The sequence below is a fragment of the Jaculus jaculus genome, chromosome 6 (assembly GCF_020740685.1).
Source record: "Jaculus jaculus isolate mJacJac1 chromosome 6, mJacJac1.mat.Y.cur, whole genome shotgun sequence".
In the NCBI taxonomy this organism is placed as follows: Eukaryota; Metazoa; Chordata; class Mammalia; order Rodentia; family Dipodidae; genus Jaculus; species Jaculus jaculus.
Genome location: NC_059107.1, coordinates 58,767,676 through 58,788,847, shown reverse-complemented (window position 1 = coordinate 58,788,847; position 21,172 = coordinate 58,767,676). Strand labels below are relative to the sequence as shown.

General features: G+C 39.1%; 1 non-coding gene and 1 pseudogene across 1 annotated transcript; one reads left to right on the top strand and one right to left on the bottom strand.

Annotated features, from left to right (window-relative positions):
* Positions 1-8,610: 8,610 nt before the first annotated feature.
* On the bottom strand, positions 8,611-14,925 carry LOC101596326 (annotated as a pseudogene).
* On the top strand, positions 13,454-13,555 carry LOC123461841. The gene has a single exon (XR_006637906.1). It is a non-coding gene; the product is annotated as a U6 spliceosomal RNA (small nuclear RNA).
* Positions 14,926-21,172: the final 6,247 nt, after the last annotated feature.

Genomic DNA, 21,172 nt, shown 5'->3' with positions numbered 1-21,172 from the left:
TACAGCAAAAGAGACCCTACCTCAAAAAAGCAAAAAAATAAAAATAAAAAAGTAAATAATAAAACATTGGGAATAGGAAAGGAAATTACCATCAAATTTCCCTATTGACATATTTCCTTTATTTGTTCTACAGATATTTATGGAGGACCTACTATGTGGCAGGTACCCATCTAGATGAAAGAAACACTATGGTGAATAAGACAGACAAAATGTCTGCCTTCAAGGAAGCTAGAGGGGAAGACTGGCATTTTACAAATGAGTCTATAAGTAGATTTATAATTACAAATCATCATAACAGCTTTGAAGGAATACCCAGGTGGTATGAAAAAGCACAGTCAGGTCTAGCTTAGGCACACACAAGCACTCATAAACTGATTAATTCTTAAATCACACAGAGTTCTCACTGTGGTCTGTCCCTAAGAACATTTCTGAAATAGCTTTCATTGGCCTTTTCTCCACGAGTTTATCTTCTTCAGTGGCCATGTCCACAAAGAACATGATCTATTAATATTTAAATGAGCAGTAAAACTCATAAGGCTAAATGTTTCAGAAACATCTAGATTTTTGCACTCTGACATGATGCTGTGTAGTTCTATACATCTAAGCAGAACAAAAGTGAGAGGACTGTTTTATCACTGACAAAATATTTCCTCTAGAGAATAAACATGATGGCTTTGTAATAGGTTCATAAAAATGTTATGGTTGGTAGGGCTTGGGGGTAAAAAAGATAAAGGTTAGAACACTGCTGACCCCTGGAGTAGTTTCCTGGAGAACAGAAGCTCAGTGGCAAATGACTGGGACAAATCACTTTTCATTTTATCAAACGGAAATAAACCAAAGTGAAAATGATGTTCCTTGATTCTTGGAAGGTTTTCCTCTTTATGGCTAGAAGGAGCTGCTATATCTGACCTCTGCCTCATAGTGAAAAATAAAAGCCCCGAGGAGCAAACAGATCTGAAGCAAACAGATCAATCATGCAGGCAGCATCCCAACAAACTCTGGGTCTTCAATCCACATTCCTGTCTCTCTTGCTGAATCTCAGATGCTCAGTTCTTAGAGTTTTGTACATCTGGTGCCTTGCTTTAGCAGAGACCTATCACCTCAGTGTTAATAGATAAAGCACTCCTTTGTAATGAGCTTGAAATTTAAAAAATATCCATTAAAATGGAAGCCTAATAATAACATTTACAGGGGTCAGGCTTCATTTTTTAAAAGGAAAATTGACATTATTTTGGCAAATAACAATGTTGCCTAAAATTGATCCATTTCCTGTTTTAAAAAATGTTGCCCTGGGGGCTGGAGAGATGGTTTAGCAGTTAAGGCACTTGCCTGTGAAGCCTAAGGAATTCACTTCTCCAGATCCCATGTAAGCCAGATGCACATGGTGGTGCATGAATCTGTAGTTCGTTTGCAGTGCACCCATTGTCTCACTATCTCTATCTTTCTCTCTCCCTCTCTTTCTAATAAATAAATAATTTTTTTAAGTTGATTGATTTTCTAATAGGTCATATTTGTTGATATTCAAGCACTCTTATTTACTTTATATCAATTAACTTTTTGCACAATATTTCATATTTTTTCAAAATTTTTCATGCAGTTTTATATAGTATCCATGCAATAAATAATCGTATTGCTTTGTGTTGTGTGTATAATTGTCATTTGTCTGGTTATAAGTGAACTATTTACCATGTTTTAAGTCATTTTAGAAGTTAAATTGCTAGTTCATGCCACATACTAATTTTTTATCTATATTTTCATGTTTCTCTTGTTGCTTTTACAATTGTATTGGGAGAGATAAAGAGAGAAATTATTTTTTCTGTTACTGAGATAAACAAAATATTTTTTCAAAATTTCCATTGCAGTCTTTTTAAAGTATAAACTACAAAAATGTCAATTCTGTGTTTGTCATGAGCAGTGAGAGAACTCACTCTTCAGAATCTGAATCTGACTACTTGGAGGTTCCAGGAGCCTGTGGACTGTGGGCCAGTTCAGAGATCAAATATTGCGAGTATAGTCTCAGAACTAAACACATGAACATCGGATTTCTCCATGCTTTGACCCATACAGAATGCTCTCTCGTTTTTTTAAAGATTTTTTAAATTTTTATTTATTTATTTGAGAGCAATGGACACCGAGAAAGAGGAAGAGAGAGAGAGAGGGGGTGGGGAGGGAGAGAGGGAGAGAGGGAGAGAGGGAGAGAGAGAGAATAGGCATGCCAGGTCCTTCAGCCACTTCAAACAAACTCCAGATACATGCGCCCCCTTGTGCATCTAGCTTACGTGGGTCCTGGGGAACTGAGCCTTGAACTGGGGTCCTTAGGCTTCACAGGAGAGTGCTTAACCACTAAGCCTTCTCTCCAGCCCCAAAAGCTCTCCGTTTTTGTTTCTACCCCTAGGACTAAACCCTTAGCACTCATCTTACAATGAAGTTTATTTTTGGAAAAATTGAACAGAGGTGTTTCAAGAATTCTTAGCAAATTAGAGGGTTTAAATAAATATGGTGTTGTAAATAGAGTTTGGTTAAAAACTTATCTCCTTCCCGAGTGTCCTTAGCTTCTTCCCTAATCCTACCCCCTGAAATCAAGTAGCCAGGGATATAATGACTCTAATTCAACAGCAGAAAACTTTTACAGAATAAAAATTAAAGGTCACAGAGAAAAGCCATTCTGAATTTCAAAGATTCCCCCCTGCCAAAATGTCTTTTCAATGACAATTTCAAATATTTAAATACATTGAATCCAGTGCTTTCTCAATTATAAGATAAGTTTACTTTCAGAGTAAAATTATATATTTACTATATGAAGAATGTACTATGGATAATTAAACCAATTTTGGATATCCTAATGATTGAAAAAATATACTTCCTATTTTTCCCTTCCTTAGGAAGCTAGTAGAGAATGCATTTCACAAAGAAGGGATTAACCACTGAAAGAAGAAATGCAGTTTAGGAAGCAGAAAGCCCTAAGAGATAATGAAAGAACATTCTGGAAGGTCAGATGCACAGCAGAGTTATAGAGTGTTTGAGTATTGGTTTCTTTGAAGAAGAACTTCATGTAGGACTATAAAGAGATTTAGAATAGTTTTAAATTCTATCTACAATAATATATCCATGAACCTTAACATCATCACAAATTCATACCTCAATTCTTCAACTTTTAAAGTTTTCATTCACAAATGCATTGCCCACAGCTCAGTACTGTTCTCCTCACCACAATTATGCCTACCAACTATGATGACATATGATGTCAGCGGCTGACCAGTTCATACTGCCTTGAGTGCTTTCTCTTTTAGGTCTATCATCTCTAAGGAAGTCACCAAAAAGGTTTTTGTCTGTAGTCTAGGTCTGTATGGACCAGAAAGATGATTTCTCTAGGCATCACAGAAATAGGATGTACACCAACTCTTCTAATGTCAAGTTGTATAACTTTGGATAATTTGCCTATCTTCTGTTCTTTTTCACCTCTTTGCTACATATAAGCAAAACTATCATAATAGGTTGCTATGAATTGCAAATTAGATTATGTGCTGGTTTCCAACCATAAAGCCCTCTAAAAATGCAAACTATCACAAATTTTTGTTTATTCAGATACCATCTTGTCACATACATCTTTCTAGCTGACTTCTGAAGAAATTATGCAAATCTTTGCATAGCACTTATTTAAAATGTGCTGATATCTAAGAAGCATCACTGTCTAGGGATACTGTTGCACTTGGAATGAAAATAAAATCAAGGACTAAATGGGCCAAGTGTAATCCATTTCTCTTCTTTAATACTTTAGACTTGTGCAATAATGTGGCTTCATGAGTAGCTTCTCGAGTAGTTCTGGGACTGCCAGTTAATGGCAGTTTTAAAGATACTATAACTTTATCAATAGTGCTGAATCTACAGTGCTGAGGAACAGAACAAATAACATATCTTTGTTCTCTAGAATATTGTTTATATACATATGTGTATATATTCTAGAGAAAACAAATATATAATGCATATGCATACATACATACCACATAATAGAATATTTTAGGGAGAGAAGAACCAAAATTTCTCTACCTGTTTGATTCAGACACTCTGTGGATTGGATGATGCCCACCCACATTGCAAAGGGTCACCTCCTTTGCTTAGCTTACCAAAAGTTCATCTTTTCAGAAATGTTCTCACAGGCACAACAAGAAATAATGTTTTATCAGATATCTGGCCATTCTATGACCTAGTCAACTTTACACATAAAATGAACTGATGTGTGCATTTTCAAAGCATGATAAGTGCAGGAAGACTGTGTTTCCTGGTCCTAAGTCAATTTTCTTGAGGTCATGAAAAATTAAGAGGATCAGGACAATTCAACTGTTAATCAAAGTAAGTTTGTGCTTACCAGTAAAGGATTAAAAACCAATTTCACACCCGATAAGTAAGGTACAGCTAATCTGATTTCACTAAAAGATTTCAAACAGGCCTTCTCTTTTTAAGGCCACATTGGATTCTCAAAGGTAGGGATCAGCACACTCCTGCTTTCTTAGCAGCAGTCCACATGGAAGAAGAACCATTGAGGCCACAACATAGAGTAACTGGGCTTACAGTTTTATTTCTGACAAATGCATACTCTATAACTTGGACTGCTTATTTCCACTTTGATTTCCTGTGCTGCAAATGTAAATGATACTAATAATAGTGCCTTCCTCAAAGGCAGCTTAGAGTATTAAGGAAGTAATATATGTCTTTATCAGCACACTAATAATAACCATGAAACAGCTGTCTATTTAAATATATGCATATATTTAAATTTATTAAATTTAAATGTTACATATATGAATATGTATATGTATTTATATTTATAAAAAGGATGAAAGTTTTTAATATATAGTCCATGAATCAGGTACTTTTTTGTTACTGGGACAACATGCCCAACCAGAAGCAGCTCATGAAAGGAAAGGGTCTATGTTTGGCTTACAATTTCAAGGGGAAGTTTCATTGCAGTGGGAAAAGCATGGCAGAAGCAGATAGCTCATATCATATCTGCACATCAGCAGGAAGAAAGCAGAAAGAACCACTGGCAACCCAGGCTGTACTCTAAAATCCCAAGGCCCACCTCCAGTGACACACTTCCTCCAGCAAGACTCCGCCTCCTAAAGTCTCCGCAGCTTTTTCAAACTGCTACCAAGAGGGGATTCAGTATTCAAACACATTTGCCTATTAGGATCATTTTAAATTCAAACTATCACTTTTTCATTGTACTTCACATTGGTAAGACCCTATTGCTGAAGACATCACTGGCTAGGAGCACAGGATAATGAGAGATCACATAGGAAGTTATAAATAAAACACCTCACTGCTGGCTAGCCCTCATAGTGCTGGAAAGTGCTATGCAAGCTGCTGGGGGATAATGGCCACCAACATCATGAACAAGCATGGGATCCCGTAAGCTACAAAACCAGCCAGCTGGGCAAGATACATACACACACACACACACACACACACACACATATATGTACAATAGTGGCACACAGCCTATGTGGGAAATCAACTGCTCTCTGATTGGATATGAAGCCTGCTCAATGGGACATAATTCAGACCTTGTTCTGAGAACCAGATCAAAAGCCTATGGATAGAAAGTCATAAACCCTACAGGGAAGCTCTCACTGGTTTATCTATAAAAGTCTGTCAAGTAACTATGCCTTTAATACATGCTGCTCTCACTCTTGGTTGGAGAATCTGCTTTTTCTTACAGATGTCAGTGAGTACTAGGGAGAACCAAGACCCATCAATATAACAAGAAAAGATAGTTGACTACCTAGCACAAGACAAATCATTGCTATCACATCTGCCAGTGCCTGGAAGACACTACAAATATTTTGTGATTTAGACCCTCAAAAACTCAAAAACTCATCAAAGCAGAAATTCAGAAGATACAGAGAGCTGAACACTAGAGTAGACCTATAACACACCCGTCAAGGCTCAAGGAACATTGTAGAAGAGAGGGCAGAAAGATTGTATGAGCCAAAGAGTGGGAAGGGGTATATTGAGGCACTGTTCCCTCTACCCTACAGAGACATTCAGTATAGCATCAATAACTCAACTGAATAGAGTCTTTAGTAGAATGGGAGCAGGAAGGTGGGTAAATAAGAGCACCACCAATGGGAATGTGATCAATACAGACCATTGTTGGCCACTTTCCCCCAGTAGCTCATGTAGTGCTTTCCAGCACTAGACAGGCTAATTGTTGGGGAGTGGGCTCCCTTCTGGATTCCAGCCAGGTCACCTTGTGTTCTGTGCCAGCAGCATGTGGTATCTTTCTCAATTGGGTCTTACCTTTTACTTCAGGTGGGCAATCAAGTGCTTTGAAGCCTGTCTTGTTTTGGGGATCTCATAGGACTCTCTGATCACTCATTGTGGGTAGCAACTGCATTCTGGAAGTGAGAGCTACAGGCCAGAGCTAAAATAATTTTTAAGGTTAGGCTTTATCCTACCTTTTCCAGGGCCCTTCTTTTCAGGTGCTCCCCCTACTGTCCTGTTGAGGCTTCAATCTCTTAGTCTATCTTCAGGAATAAAGGTTTCTATGGTACCAGTTCATTTTGGGTTTAGCATTGTGACCCCCCCCCCACTGTTCCCCTCCACCGAAATCTTTCCATCCCTATTAATAAAAACAAAGATTCCCTAATCTCATGACTCAGCATTTTCCCATTGTGTGAGCCACTCCTTGTTGTTCCATCATCACAGGGTATCATGGTGACCTCTCAGAAGTTGAGAGCTTCTTGAAAAAAAGGTCTGCTGCATCCTCATTTGTCCATGTGTCTAGTTGGTGCCTGTTATGAAGGTGATGCCGTACAAGTGTTTGTTGTACTTAGATGGTTGTGGGGAAAACTTGACTCCAAGATCAAAAAGTATAGAGGAACTCATGAGTAAAGGTGGATGCAGCAGGGCCTCCAGACACTGAAAATGAATTCCAGATGCATGTGCCTTTGTGCATCTGGCTTTATGTGGGTACTGGGGAATTGAACCCAGTTCATTATGCTTTACAGTTAAATACCTTAACTGCTGAGCCATCTCTCCAGCCTCTTAAGTAACTTATTGTAGTAACCATATTGACTCATTTTTGTTTCCCTTTTCTCATGGGAATTTAGTATTGTTATTTGCTGGCTTACTAATTTGTTTTGTGATTTATCTTGGTTATTTTAATCAATTTCTCTCCCCTGTGGACAGCTTCTGGCATCGTTTCTCAAAGAGTTCAATATTAGGGAAGCATAAATACCTTGCAGTGTCAATTGTTTTAGCTTGGCTATCTATGATAATACTTTTTCCTGTGGGTATCATACCCAGTCAGCTTGCACTAGTTGTCAGCTGATTGCTCATTGTTTTTGGCAATGTTAATGTAGAACAAGTTGTTCAACATTTGCAGCTAGTTAAATTTCATCCCCTTCACTTTGTGTGTGTGTGCGCGTGGTGTATAATCTCTCTGCATGTGTGTGTCGTGTGTGTATGTGTACGTGCTGACGTGGCACTTACCTGTAGCAGTAGGGTGTTTTCCTCCACCACTTACCCACTTGTCTCTTACTAATTTTGTAGCTTGCTATTAGAGAACCCCCCCCCCCCAGATTCTCTGGTCTCTGCTCCCCACAAGATTAGAATTACAGATGTGTGTGGCCATGGCTAGCTGTTTCACATGGATTCTGGAGATTCAAACTTGAGTGATCTCAGGTCTCCTTAGCCACCCCCATGCTTAGGAAGGAAGTGCACTTAACACTGAGCCATCTTCCCAGACCAAATTTCATCCCCCTTCTAAGGATAGTGTATAAAGGTGATGTTTTCGTCTTGTTTATTCTCTGGAAGGCCTCTCCTTAGTGCATTCTTGCTTTCATTCTTTCTCTCTCTTTCTCTCTCTTAAACTTATAGCTGTTCTACAGGTAAGCTTTTTGCCTATATATATATATATATATATATATATATATATATATATATATATAGGCAAATATATATATATTTGCATTTAACTTTGTTTTAATGAGTCTCAAAATTCTGTGTCAGATTTTTAGTCAAGTTGTTTCCTTTAAAAGTACTGATTTGGGGCTAGAGATAGATCTCAGTAGTTAAGATGTTTGCCTGCAAAGCCTAATGACCTGGGTTTGATTCCCCAGTACGTACATAAGTCAGATGCACAAAAATGGTGCATGCATCTGGAGTTTGTTTGCAGTGGCAGGAGGCCCTAATGTACCTATATTCTCTCTCTGCTTATAAATAAATAAAATATTTTTAAAAGTCTGATTTTAGAAACTAATAACTTAACACTTCCCTATACAAAAAAGGTCCACAAAACATTCTCCTTTCCTTCTGAAGGTTTTTTTTTTTTTAATATACTTTATTTATTTGAGAGAAAGAGTCAGAAAGAGAGAAAGGGAGAGAATGGGTATGCCAGAGCCCCTAGCCACTGCAAGTGAACTCCAGATACATGTACCACATAGTGCATCTTGCTTACGTGGGTACTGGGGAACCGAGCCTTGAACTGGGGTCCTTAGGCTTCACAGGCAAGAGCTTAACCACTGAGCAATCTCTCCAGCTCTGAGAAGACAATTTTGAGAGCATTCTTTCACCATTGATTAAGACTGTAAATGTTAGGGATAATATTCATTTAGTCTTCTGAGCTTTCTGGGTTGACTTGGTGACCTTGCAGGCTCCAGTAGCCATCTTTCCACTTTGATGACCCCATAGCAGTTATCTACTTCACATCATGAATAGCAAAATGACCCCGAGGAGGATTCTCAGAGAAGCACTGCACACACATGGGCTTACATGAAGCCATATCAGTAGTGGCAGCATTACAGATTTCAGGAATGTAGGGCCATCTTCCATCTTATTACAAAAACAGTCATTAAGCTTTTCTTTCAGCTCAGCAAACTTGCAAGCTATGTGAGCTGTGTGGCAATCCAGTGTGGGGGCAGAGCCACCACTGATCTGGCCTGGATGGTTCAGGATAATCACTTGAGCAGCAAAGCTTGTACTTCCATTAGTGGATCATTTCTGCTATCACCAGCTATGATGCTGCAGTGAACACCTTTGACAGACTTGTTCCTTACATTGAAGCCACATTGTCTCTAGAGGAATTTCATTCAGAGTCTTATGGTACATTTCAACAGACTTGACTTCAGTTGTGACCTTGACTGGAACAAAGATAATCACCATGCCAGATTTGAGAACACCATTCTCCACTCAACCCACAGGGAAAGTACCAATACCACCAATTTTACAGACATCCTGGAGGGGCAGACATAGAGGCTTTTCAGCTGGATGAGTTGGTGACAGAATACAATCCCAAACTTCTAGCAGTGTGGTTCCACTGGCACTGTCATCTTTATAGGGAACTTTCCATCTCCTGAACCATGGCATATTTGCACTTGGCTTCAACATGTTGTCACTATTTCAACAAAAAATTGTCCCAAATATTACTGTGTTAGAGTTGTAACCAATGTTCTTAATGTAGACTCTGACTTCCTTAAGAATTCCTCTGTCTGTGGGGTGGCTCATTGGGTTTCATTTTGTTGACAGCAACAATTAGCTGCTTCACACCCAGTGTATAAGCCAGAATGGTGTGTTCTCAGGCCTGCTTGCTCCTGGAAATACCAGCTTAATATTCATCAACACCAGTATCAGCAATCAAAACAGCATAGTCAGCCAATGATGTGCCTGTAATCACATATTTGGTAAAATATCTTTTGATCCTGGGGCATCAATGATAGTCACATAGTATTTGCTGATATCAAAGTGCTATGGGGAGATGTCAAAGAGATACCATACTCATGCTCAGATTGTTCAAGATGCAGGCATACTTAAAGGAGCCCTGGCCCACCTCAACAGCCCCTTCTCAAATTTTTCAATGGTTCTTTTGTCAATCCCACCACATTTATAGATCAGATGGCCAGTAGTGATGGACTTGCCTGAATCTACATAACCAGTGAGGATGGTGTTGATATTTCTTTTCCTTTCACATTTTTTATATATTTATTTGCATGCAGAAAGGGGGTAGGAGGGCTGGGTATGCCAGGGTCCAGATGCATGCAGCACTTTGTGCATCTGGCTTTATATGGGTGAATCAAATCCAGGTCTACAGGCTTTGCAAGCAAGCACCTTTAACCACTAGCCCTCCTTTCCCAGAAGTAGTTTTTATTCCACCTGCATTTGGAGGGCACACCTGTTGTAGAAAAAAGAAAGGTTTTCATTGTTTTGATAGAACCATTGGGTTTGAAACCCATACTGTATTTAAAAAAATCCAGTTCTTTTGAGAGGAGCTTTCAAGTTCTGGGTTCTTATGGCCTGCTTCTACTCCTGGACAAAAATTTCAGCACCATTGTTCCAGCCATGGGGGTTCATAATAATCCAACTTCTCTGCAATTGAAATCTTTTGAGTTTGTCATTAGCCAGCAGCATTAGCCTTGAGTCTTCCCAGCTTGCTTCAGCTAGCATGGAACTCTCACCTCAAGAACAAGTTTCAGTGAGAGCAGCTGAGTCAAGTGTTTCTATCTTGTGGCACAATAGAACTTCTTCCTATGAATGGGGGCCTTGTGGAAGAAGGAGCACCAGATCTCTCTTGCCTGGATGGAGCTACTATAGCAGGAAACCTAGGGCAGGGTTAGGAAAGAAATGTAGTGGCCCCTACTCATGGGATGATCACATAGGGCACAGCACTAAACTGGGAGCTGGGGAAGCAGCAGGCCCGTGTCCTTGGCTTCACCCACCCAAGGCAGAGCTTCCATCACACAGAGCTGAAGGCAGAGAAAGGAGGCCTCAGACTAAAATTGTCACTTTCTTTGCCAAGACAGTAGATTCTCTTTAATCAACTTTTCTCCATTATTCTATATGCCCTTAAGACAATTTCTAGAAAAGTAAAATATTTTAAATAATTTTCAACCATTATGTGTTTTCTTTGGAGGAGAAATTTCCAAAGCTATTCACATTGTAATCTGTAAATCTTAATCTTTTGCTAAGAAAGATGATGAGACTGGTTTCACATTTTAAATGCTCATAGAGGCTACAGGAGAGGGGATATGCAAACAAAGGTACTAACCAGAAAAGCTAATTACAAATTATGGAGGATTTATGGACACACACTTTATATTATATTTCTAACAATATGTGGCCTCATTTCATTAATGCTTCTCTGTTGCCCAAGAAGCCTCAGGACATCATAAGATCAGATTGTTATAATAATATCAACTGGAATTTGTGTGGCATTTAACAGTGTTAGCCTTTTCATTTACATAAACTTATAGTGACTATATGATACTTAGCTTGTTCCCGAGGGAGTTGTGCATCTTTTATCATCTCTCCCTCATCTTTTTCTGCCATGCTTTGCATAAAGAATTGAGGAAAGTGAATTTAAACCCTGTTAGAGAAGAATTATGCTTTAATTCAGCAATTTATTTTTCTTTACAAAGCCTATAGTTTATTAATTTATTAAGGGCACATTATGTGCACCACACAATATATGTCTCTATGCATTATTTATTCATATTGCACTTTGTTTCAAAAATAATATAAGGTGCTTTTCAGAAATCCATTCAGCAGGAGAAAATAAATAAAAATAAGAAAGACCTAGGGAAATATCAATGTAGAAAAATCAGTTGGTACATTTCAGGCTGTCCTGGCTTTGCTATTGATAGTCTCATATCCTGGGAAATCCCTCAGTTCTAGGCAAATATCTTAATATTATAAACAAGTCATTGTTGGATTCATTCAATATGCCACATTCTGCTCTAAGAAACTGGCACTTACTGTGTAGTTTTACTCTCACGACAACCTTCTGAGATAATAACTATGCTAGTGCCTATATTATAAACATATGGCTTATGCATAAAAAGCACAAGTAATCTGCCCAAGGTCATACAGCTAGTAAGTTGTCAGGGCTACAACTGAGAAGTCTCCTAGAACTGAGATTCTTTGACAGGACATAAAATGTACATGAGGTCCTAACAAATGTTGTTAATTTGAGTCTATGATTATAGTAGCCAAATTCAAACAAACTTCACCTTGTCTATATAAAATAAGTCATTTTCTCAGGAACATAGATTTATCTAGTCCTAAAAACCATCAAAATACTTATGCATTGCTTACTCAGTATGGCCATTGTCTAGGCGCTGGGCTACATCAGTGCATATAATAGATGATGTTGTCTAGCGGATTCCTCCAGGTTGAAGCGTTTCCTCATGGGAGAGGAAGAAAGTTCAGGAGATTCAGGAGATCATAAAGTTTGGGAAAAAAAGTTGCTAGACCCTTTATAGAAAGATATAAAAAAGGTTAACAACTGTGTGGGCAGGAGGCACTGGGGTGAATGGACGTGTTATATTCACATCTCCCCAGGGAAAGAGTTTCCCATAACAGATGTATATGTTGCCCTATGGATCGGTCATGCAAAAGAGACATCCATTATATGGACATGAGTGTTATAAAAAGAAGAAAGAGGATATGGAGTGTGGGAACTCTTGTGAGTGAGAAGTGCATTACATTCTAAAATATGGTGATGAGAGTAGTTCTCAAAAAGAAGATGAAACCTGAGGATAATATGAGTGTAAGGTTAGATTATTACTGGAGACATTTACTAAACCATTAAAAATATGATTCTGAAGGTCAGAGAAAGGTTTGGGCTGAATATAGAAAATTGAGAATCATCAGCTTATAACTTATTTTTTAAGCCACAAAACTCAATGAGATCACCAGGGAATAAGTATAAATGTAGAAGAGAAGTGGACTTGAACTATAGGGCCCTTCCAAATGAATACTCAAGGAGAGGGTATTATATGGGAGGCCATCAAGGTAGGCATGGTGGAGGTCAAAGGAGGAAAGCTTTCAGGAGGAGGAGGAAGAGCAATAGAGCCAGAGCTGCTGCTAGTCCTGCAAACAGGACTCAGAGTTTCCCACTGGAATTAGCAATGGCAACATCATTGGTCGTCCTGACAAAGTTTCTGAGGAACAGAGGGATGAACATTTTTAAGAAACAGTGAAAGATGATCAGGGTTCAGCAAACTATAGTCCACCTGCCAAGACTTGACAGCCAACTCTTTTTATGTATCAAGTCTTATGAACACACAGCTGTTTGCTTGTGTGTTGCCTGTGGTTGCCTTTTTGGTACAGTGGCAGAACTGAGTAGGTGCAACAGAATCTGTTGAACTGCACAGCCTGATAGAAAATATTCACTGGCTCATGATATAGATAACAATCTAGTTTTACTTAAAAATCAAGAGAAATTGAGGAAGAAAGCGGAGTCAGGATAGATATTTGTCCTCTAGGTAGAGAGTGTCATGTATTGAGCTGTGTTTTCATCCATATCCATACAGGGAGCACAAGTGTTCTTTATAACATTTCTCCATAGTAGCTAAAGGCCTTGCCTCAAGGTACTATTGATAGAAGGATTTTAGGAGTATGAGTATGTTGTAATTCAGGATCTGGTTTCTTGGTGCTCTGTTTTAACATAGGCTCAGTGCTTGCTTCGGCAGCACATATACTAAAATTGGAACGATACAGAGAAGATTAGCATGGCCCCTGCGCAAGGATAACATAGGGTCAGTGTTCATATACTTGTGGAGGAATGCCAGCAGTGCCATTCAGGCCACCTGCCTCAATTTTTTTCATTGTCTTTTTCAGATAAGATGCAGAAGGGTGGCTAACAGTCACTTTGACAGCTTGTGCCTGGCAGGTTGCTGGAATGTGGGTGGCCTGTGGTATAGATTGGTAGTACAGCCATACCAGCTAAACTGCAGCAGCACTGGGGTCCATTTAAAAGAAAAAAACATTTTCCAGTCCCAGATATCGAAGTAGTTCATCATCTGGAGATAGAGATAAGATAGGAACATGAATTTATAACAGTAATGGGCAGCATATGATAATCACAAAAGAAGATAAGATTTCTTCAGCAACAAGCTTGAACTGTTGCTCTTGCTGCCCTTCAACCTTCCTCATTCAAGCAGATGGAACTCCTTCTTGCCAGTTTCTCACGTTGGGTGCCTTGAATCTTTTACTCACATTCCATATATAGTTTCTTTGAGATAGAGATAGCTTTGTTTGTAAGGTGTTTCCCAAATTCAATCATTTCTCAGCATTACAATGACTACCCTCCTCCTTTATTTATTACTTCACCCTGCCCAAGCCTCTGTCGTCTATCTATCATTGGAGGCACAGAAGTAGCAATGTTGCCCATGTGCCCATGGTCTGGCTGGGATGGTACACTCTACTAAGATGGCAATCCTGAGGAATAGTTCCGCTTTTAGTGGGTCTTTGAGTGCTGAAGGCTAACAGGCTGGTCTGACAGTCATGGAGGATTAGACTGCCAATCTCTGAACTCTGGAGTCTTAAAGCTCCAGGCCTTAGAAGCACTTTCGTTCTCATCCTGCATCCCCCTCCCTTTGGTTTTGTATTACACATCTTTTATAGCATTCTAACATAGATCCACAGAGGCTAATTGTGGTTTATTGTCTGTCCTCCTTCCTAGAATATAAATCCATGACAGTCTCAGTTTTGTTGGATATCTGGAGCATTACTTGGTACAATAAATATTTGTTAAATAAACATATGAGCACTGATGATGTATCACTTACTGCACTAACCTATTAATACAGACTGTTCAGTTGAATATTCTCAAAACTGTCATAAAGAGTTATTATCATTCTCATTTGGGGAGGAATGAGAAAATACAAACACAGAGATTAAGCAACTTACCAAGGTCACATAGCTAATATATGGTAAAGCTGGCATTTTTAAGTGAGCATAAGTGGCTTTTATCATGACATTTTATACATTTATGCCGGTGTACTTTGTTCTAATTCATCCCTCTCCCTCACGTCCCCCACCCGTTCCCTTCCTCCCATAAATAGTGCTTACTTCTGCCTTCGTGTTGCACTTCCTTTTCCTTTCCTCCTCTCCTCCATTCCTTAAGAGATCTTTCTCTCCTGCCATGGTCCTCTTTTAGTTCTGCATTATTGCATTGTGCATGCATTCGTGTGCACACGTGCGTGCACACACACACACACACACACACACACACACTTAAATTTAGGCTCCTCATATAAGGAAATGTTGCATTATTCATCTTTCCGAATCCAGCTTCCTGGACCTTCTTTCTTCTTTATGGCCATTGTGTATATAATCTACTCATTTCCTGATAGACATTTAGGCTGGTTTGATTTCCTAGCAATTGCGAATAATGAAGCAATAAGCATGGATAGGACATAAGCATGTGATAGGATATAAAGTTCTTTGGGTATATGTCCAGGAGTGGGAGAGCTGGACCATATGATAGTTCTGTTTTTGGCTTTTTGAGACACCTCTAAACTGAGTTTGCACCCCCACCAGGAGCAAATGGGGTGTCTCTTTCCCCACACCCTAATCAGAATCTGTCCTCATTTGCTTTCTTGATGCCAGCCTTTATGACCCAAGTGACATGGAATCTCAAAGTAGTTTTGATGTGCATTTTCCTGACTGCTGAGGACAGTGAATGTCTTTTAAAATATTTATTGACCATTTGGATGTCTTCTTTTGAGCATTTCCTATTCTATTCATTAGCCCACTTATTGATGAGTGATTTGGATTTTAGTATTTAAATTTTTTGAATTCTAGTACATATACTCTAGGCATATATACTATAGATAGATACAATGATGGAAAGATAGTAATATATATTTTAGATAGTAATCCTTTGTCTAATGTGTAACAATGATTTCTTTCTGTATGCTGTAGGTTGTCTCTTTACAGAGAAGGATTTGAGCACAGTGAACTGGGGTGAGAGACTTATGGAAGAAATACTCTATACTTCACATGGGACTTAAAAGGACTTTAGTTTTTAGGGAATCTGTCAGTAGAGACTTGAACCTTGTTAAGACAGTTTAAAGTGAAGAAAGTTGGTTGGACAATTAGTCTGAAATTGTTTGAAGTATAAATTTCTGAGCTAAGTAATTGGCCACTTGTGGGTAGTGTTTAATTTTCAGGGAATAGTTAATAGTCCAATTGAGTTTGATTTCAATTAGAAATGGAAAGAAAGGAAAGGTCTAAAATCAGGTGCTGAAATCACTTGGTTAGCAACATATCTAAATGGCAAGACCCTTTATTGAACACAGCAAGGCAGTCCCAGGATGTTGACAGATCATGCTGGATTGGGGATGGAAGCCATCTCCCTGCTGGCTAGCTCTCATAGTGCTGGAAAGCACTATGTAAGCTGCTGGGGATAGTGGTCACCAACAGTGTGAACAGACAGTGGATCCTGCAAGCTACAGAATCAATAGGCCAGACAAGGTGTACATACAGGTGCAATACTGCCACATGGATGATGGGGGTAACGCACTGCTCTCTCATTGGATATAAGGCTCTCTTGAATTCATGCCTGGCCCTGAAAACAAAGTCAGAAGCCTATGGCTTGGAAGTCATAGACCCTGGATGAAAGTTCCCACTGTTCTTTGGCTAAAAGGAGAGGTTATGACCTTCAAAGTTTTCCAAATGTCTATATTTATCCCCTTTAATCCCTTTTGCTCTGACCCTTGGCTAGAGAATCTGCTTTGTACAGATAGCAGCAACTACTGTGGAGACCCAAGACCATTAAGTACAGCAATAAAAGAAGGTAGACTGTCTAGCACAAGATGAGTCATCTCTATTACATCTTTCAGGGCTCAGGAAACATGACAGAAGAAGTAGTGCATTAAATATGAGTGCTGCTCTCACTCCTAGCCTGACAACCTCTTCCAGGAAGATGGCAGTAGACACTGAAGAGACTCAACACTCACCGAAGCAGAAAAATCAGAGACTGTTGAGAGCTCCATAGCCCTCAAAGGCTCAGTGAACATTGTGGAAGAATGGATAAAAGGAATGTAAGAGCCAAAGGGTTGGAAGAAGTATTTATTAAAACACTGTCTGGGGCTGGAGAGATGGCTTAGTGGTTAAGCACTTGCCTGTGAAGCCTAAGGACCCTGGTTTGAGGCTCGGTTCCCCAGGTCCCATGTTAGCCAGATGCACAAGGGGGAGCACACATCTGGAGTTCGTTTGCAGAGGCTGGCAGCCCTGGCGCGCCCATTCTCTCTCTCTCCCTCTATCTGTCTTTCTCTCTGTGTCTGTCGCTCTCAAAAAATAAAATAAAATAAAATAAATAAATAAATAAAATAAAACACTGTCTGGCACTGACACTGACATCAATGCCACACTACCCCATCAGAATTCTCCCCTAGGACCTGAGAGTCAGGTGAAAAATGTGCCTTTGATGACATATTTTTTCCACCAAAACATGATCCAAAAGCCAAATGAGAAGTGGGCTAGTCATAAATGTGTCCAATGCTCTTGTTTAATCTAAGGGATATTAAGCTTACCACTGTAAGCTTAGGACACATGCATTGCTTCTGCTGATCCAGATCCCAATTTCATGGAAATAATAAAAAGAAGAAAAGGCCTCCTGATGAGTGCATCCTATTTCTGTCAAGTATCTTTATGACTCAACGTGCAGCCAGTCAGCAAGAGTCAGAAGACTCATTCAGTTGAAATTCCAAAGCTGAATAATACATGGCCTGGCGTTATTTACTGGAAATGAGAGGTTTGTTTTATTATCTGAGTTTTATATCCTTCAATATATTGTCCAAGAAGTTCGTTTGTCTGGACATCACAAAAGAACACTGGAGAGGAATCTGAATTACAGAAATGTGTCAGATGTTTTGTGACTGTTATTTGTAAAATATCAACTGTGCTTCAGTGAATGGAAATGGCCAATAAGTCACTCAGTTTTATATTAATAATTCTTCAAAGAAATTCAATTTTTTTTTCCTTTCTTGGTGAATAAGCAATGAGAAGCAGGGAAAACAATACCAGTTTAGGCAGACACCAAGTAATTAATCTGCCGAGACGACCCCTGAGTCAGTCGGTCCCATTGTGGTCCCAGGAAGGCCATCATCTCTAACAATGATAGCCATAAACACTTGCTTCAATAGTTCCTATATGTTTGGCTATATTCAAAGTGTCTGTCCACATTATCTTATTTAATCCATAATAATCTATTATGATTTGAATATGAGCTTTCTCCCACAAGGTTCATGATTAGACACTTGGTCCCCCATTGGCCTGGAAAGCACCATATAGACTAGAATGGCATTTAAATACCAAGGTAAGTATATGTTTGAATTGTATTGTGTTTCAATGTTTGATTTTAAAACTTGCTGCTTGAGTTACTGACTGGATTTTCATTCAAAAATGCTTAAAGTAAGTTTGGCATGGGGTTGGGATAGAATTTTCAAAAATTTCTGAAATAGCCCTAAACATATTTTTGTAATTATTTACTATGTATTATTGTGGAGATCTTTCTCAGTATTGATGATTATAAAATCAAAATATCTCTCAACTCTGAAAAATGTTGAAAACAATGTGTGAAAGATATAATTAGTTGTTTAAGTTAAGTTATTCAAGATATAATTAGTTATTTTTAAAATAAACAAGTATATCGATCTCACTAGCATATTGTTTTTGTCTTTTATAAATGGTAAAATTATATGTGTACCAATGAATTGTTTTATAATAAATTTGGAATTTATTATCAGTAAATGATTTGTATGCCTATTTATATATCTAAGACCTTGGGTCATGCAAAAGTTTCTTGGACAGAAAAGGGTGGTGCGTCAAAAAACTTAATAAGCCTTATGTGGTACATACTGCTGCTTTGATTCCCCTTCAGCCCTTTGTAATCTGATTTTTCCTTGGGTCTCCCTAGAAAACATGCTCTTCTCAGATTAATCAGTGCCCTCCTACTGACAGACCCAATAGTCTTCATTAATTAAAGGCATGTCTACCTACTCTATGATACTTTTCTCTTCTCTCTCTCTCTCTCTCTCTCTCTCTCTCTCTCTCTCAGAAAGAGAGAACATTTTGATAATACAGCCTCCCATTACCCTCTTATCCCCCTGTCATTCCTGCTTAACCCTTCCTTTTTCCCATACATACTAGTGAATACAGCATTGAAGAGAATTACTCTTCATCCTCTATCAACTATTAACTGCTAGTGGCTCCTCAGGAAGACTTGGGGCCTGATTAACCCTTTCCTCATCTGTGACAGAGTGTCAACAGGCAATACCTTGTGCAGGTCATATGCAGGTAACCATAACTCTGGGAGTTTGTAAGTATAGTGGCCATGCCATGTCCAGGTAAGAGAGTTCTATAGCATTCCTATCCACCTTCCAGCTCTCACATTCTTCCCACCCTCACTTCTCCGCTGACCCCTTGGCCCTTGGGATAGGGGAGTGATATAGATGTCAGATATGGCTGAGCACTCAGAAGTGATTTATTTTCATCACTGTGGCCAGTTAATGAGACTCCACATTAGCCATAGCCCACTGCAAACAATAATCCTTTCTTTTAAGGCTGATAGCAGCACTAATATGTGACATAAACATAAATATAATATGTTTCCCTCCAGGGCCTATGCCTCCCCCAGCCATGGACTTTTACCTGGTTTAAATGATCAGGTATGCATTCTCTATTGCAGAATGGGTCCAAATCCAATCAGAAAGTCATTAGTTACACCCATAGTAATCATGCCCTATTGCACTGGTAGGCACTTATTGTCTGGGTCTGCCACTGAGTGAGGCCATTGATAACTTTTCTCCTGTAGTAACATGCACAACATCTTCAAGCAGTATGAAAGCTACCCAGTAGCAAACAGGCTTCCAGTTCACTCCCAGCTTGATTGCTCTCCATCCTGCAACCAGAGGGGGTAGATTCTTCAGCAGCAGGGTCTTACTTCTCATGTTGTTGGGCATCCAAGAGCAATTACAATAGTGTGTATTGTGTTGGGGTGGTCTCTGGGCTTTTATGACCAACTTGTAGGGAGATATTCTTCACCTAGCATTGTTATTTCATTTAATAAATAACCCATGGCTTCTGGGCATAACATTGTCTATCCATGCATTGAACCTCTATTCATTTTCTTATTTTAATTAGTTTATAGGGTAGTAGATTTTCATATTTTTTATATCTTCTAAGTTTTTATTAACCCTGTATCCACTTTCTTCATAACCCATTCTCCTATCTTATCCATGTTTAACTCTTTCCATCCTCAGTATTCATCCCCATTACTTTGAGATCACTTGTGCTCTACTATGATACTGCTAGAGAGCCCTCCAAGCAATTTCTTTTTCAAAAAAATATATACTTTATTTATTTATCTATTTGAGAGAGAGAGAAAGAGAGAGAGAGAGAAAGGGGAGTGCTAGGGCTTCCAGCCCCTGCAAATGAACTCCAGATGAATGCATCCCCTTGTGCATCTGGCTTTCGTGGGTCCTAGAGAATTGAGCTGGGATCCTTTGGCTTTTCAGGCAACTGCCTTAATCGCTAAGTCATCTCTCCAGCTCCTCAAACCCATTTCTACCTTCATGGTTTCTACAGATACTCCAAGTTATATACACAAATGTGAACATCTGAAGCCAGGATCCACATATGAGTGAGAACACAGAGCCTTTTTCTTTCTGAACTTGGGTTACCTCACTCACAATGATATTTTCCAGTTCTATTCTGTATTGCCTGATACAGTCTCAAAGCTCTTTTCTCCCTTGATTCCCCACAAGCCCATATGTTTCTCTTTCTGCCTTTCCCTGCTCAGTCATCTCCACTCACCACACACACACACACACACAAATCATTCTTGGGCTGGGGAGATGGCTTAGCAATTAAGACATGTGCCTGTAAAACCTGAAGACCCAGGTTTGATTCCCCAGTACCCACATAAGCCAGATTCACAAGGTAGTGCCTGTGTTTGGAGTTCATTTGCAAGGACTAGAGGCCCTGGTATACCCATTCTCTCCCTCTTTCTCTTTTCCTCTCTCTCAAATAAGTAGTTATTTAAAAAAAATAACATTCTCTTCTCTTTCTTGGAATCTTCTTTTCCATGCACTCCCACTTTCCTGGTTTCCATTCCTGCCTCTCAGTAATAATGTTCACCTGGCTCTAAGAAAGATCATGGTAATTTTCAACCTCCTAACTCAGTGGTTCACCTTTCACAGATAACATCCCAGGTGAATCAAGAGCCCCTCTAACTAGCATCTTATCATTTCATAGCACTGAGCAACTAAGGTGGTGCTTGACATTCTACTACAAGAAAATTCCCATTACAAAAATAACACTACTAGGAACAATCAAGTCCCATGCCCTGCCTCTCTCTGTTCCTAATATCTATAAATTATTATTT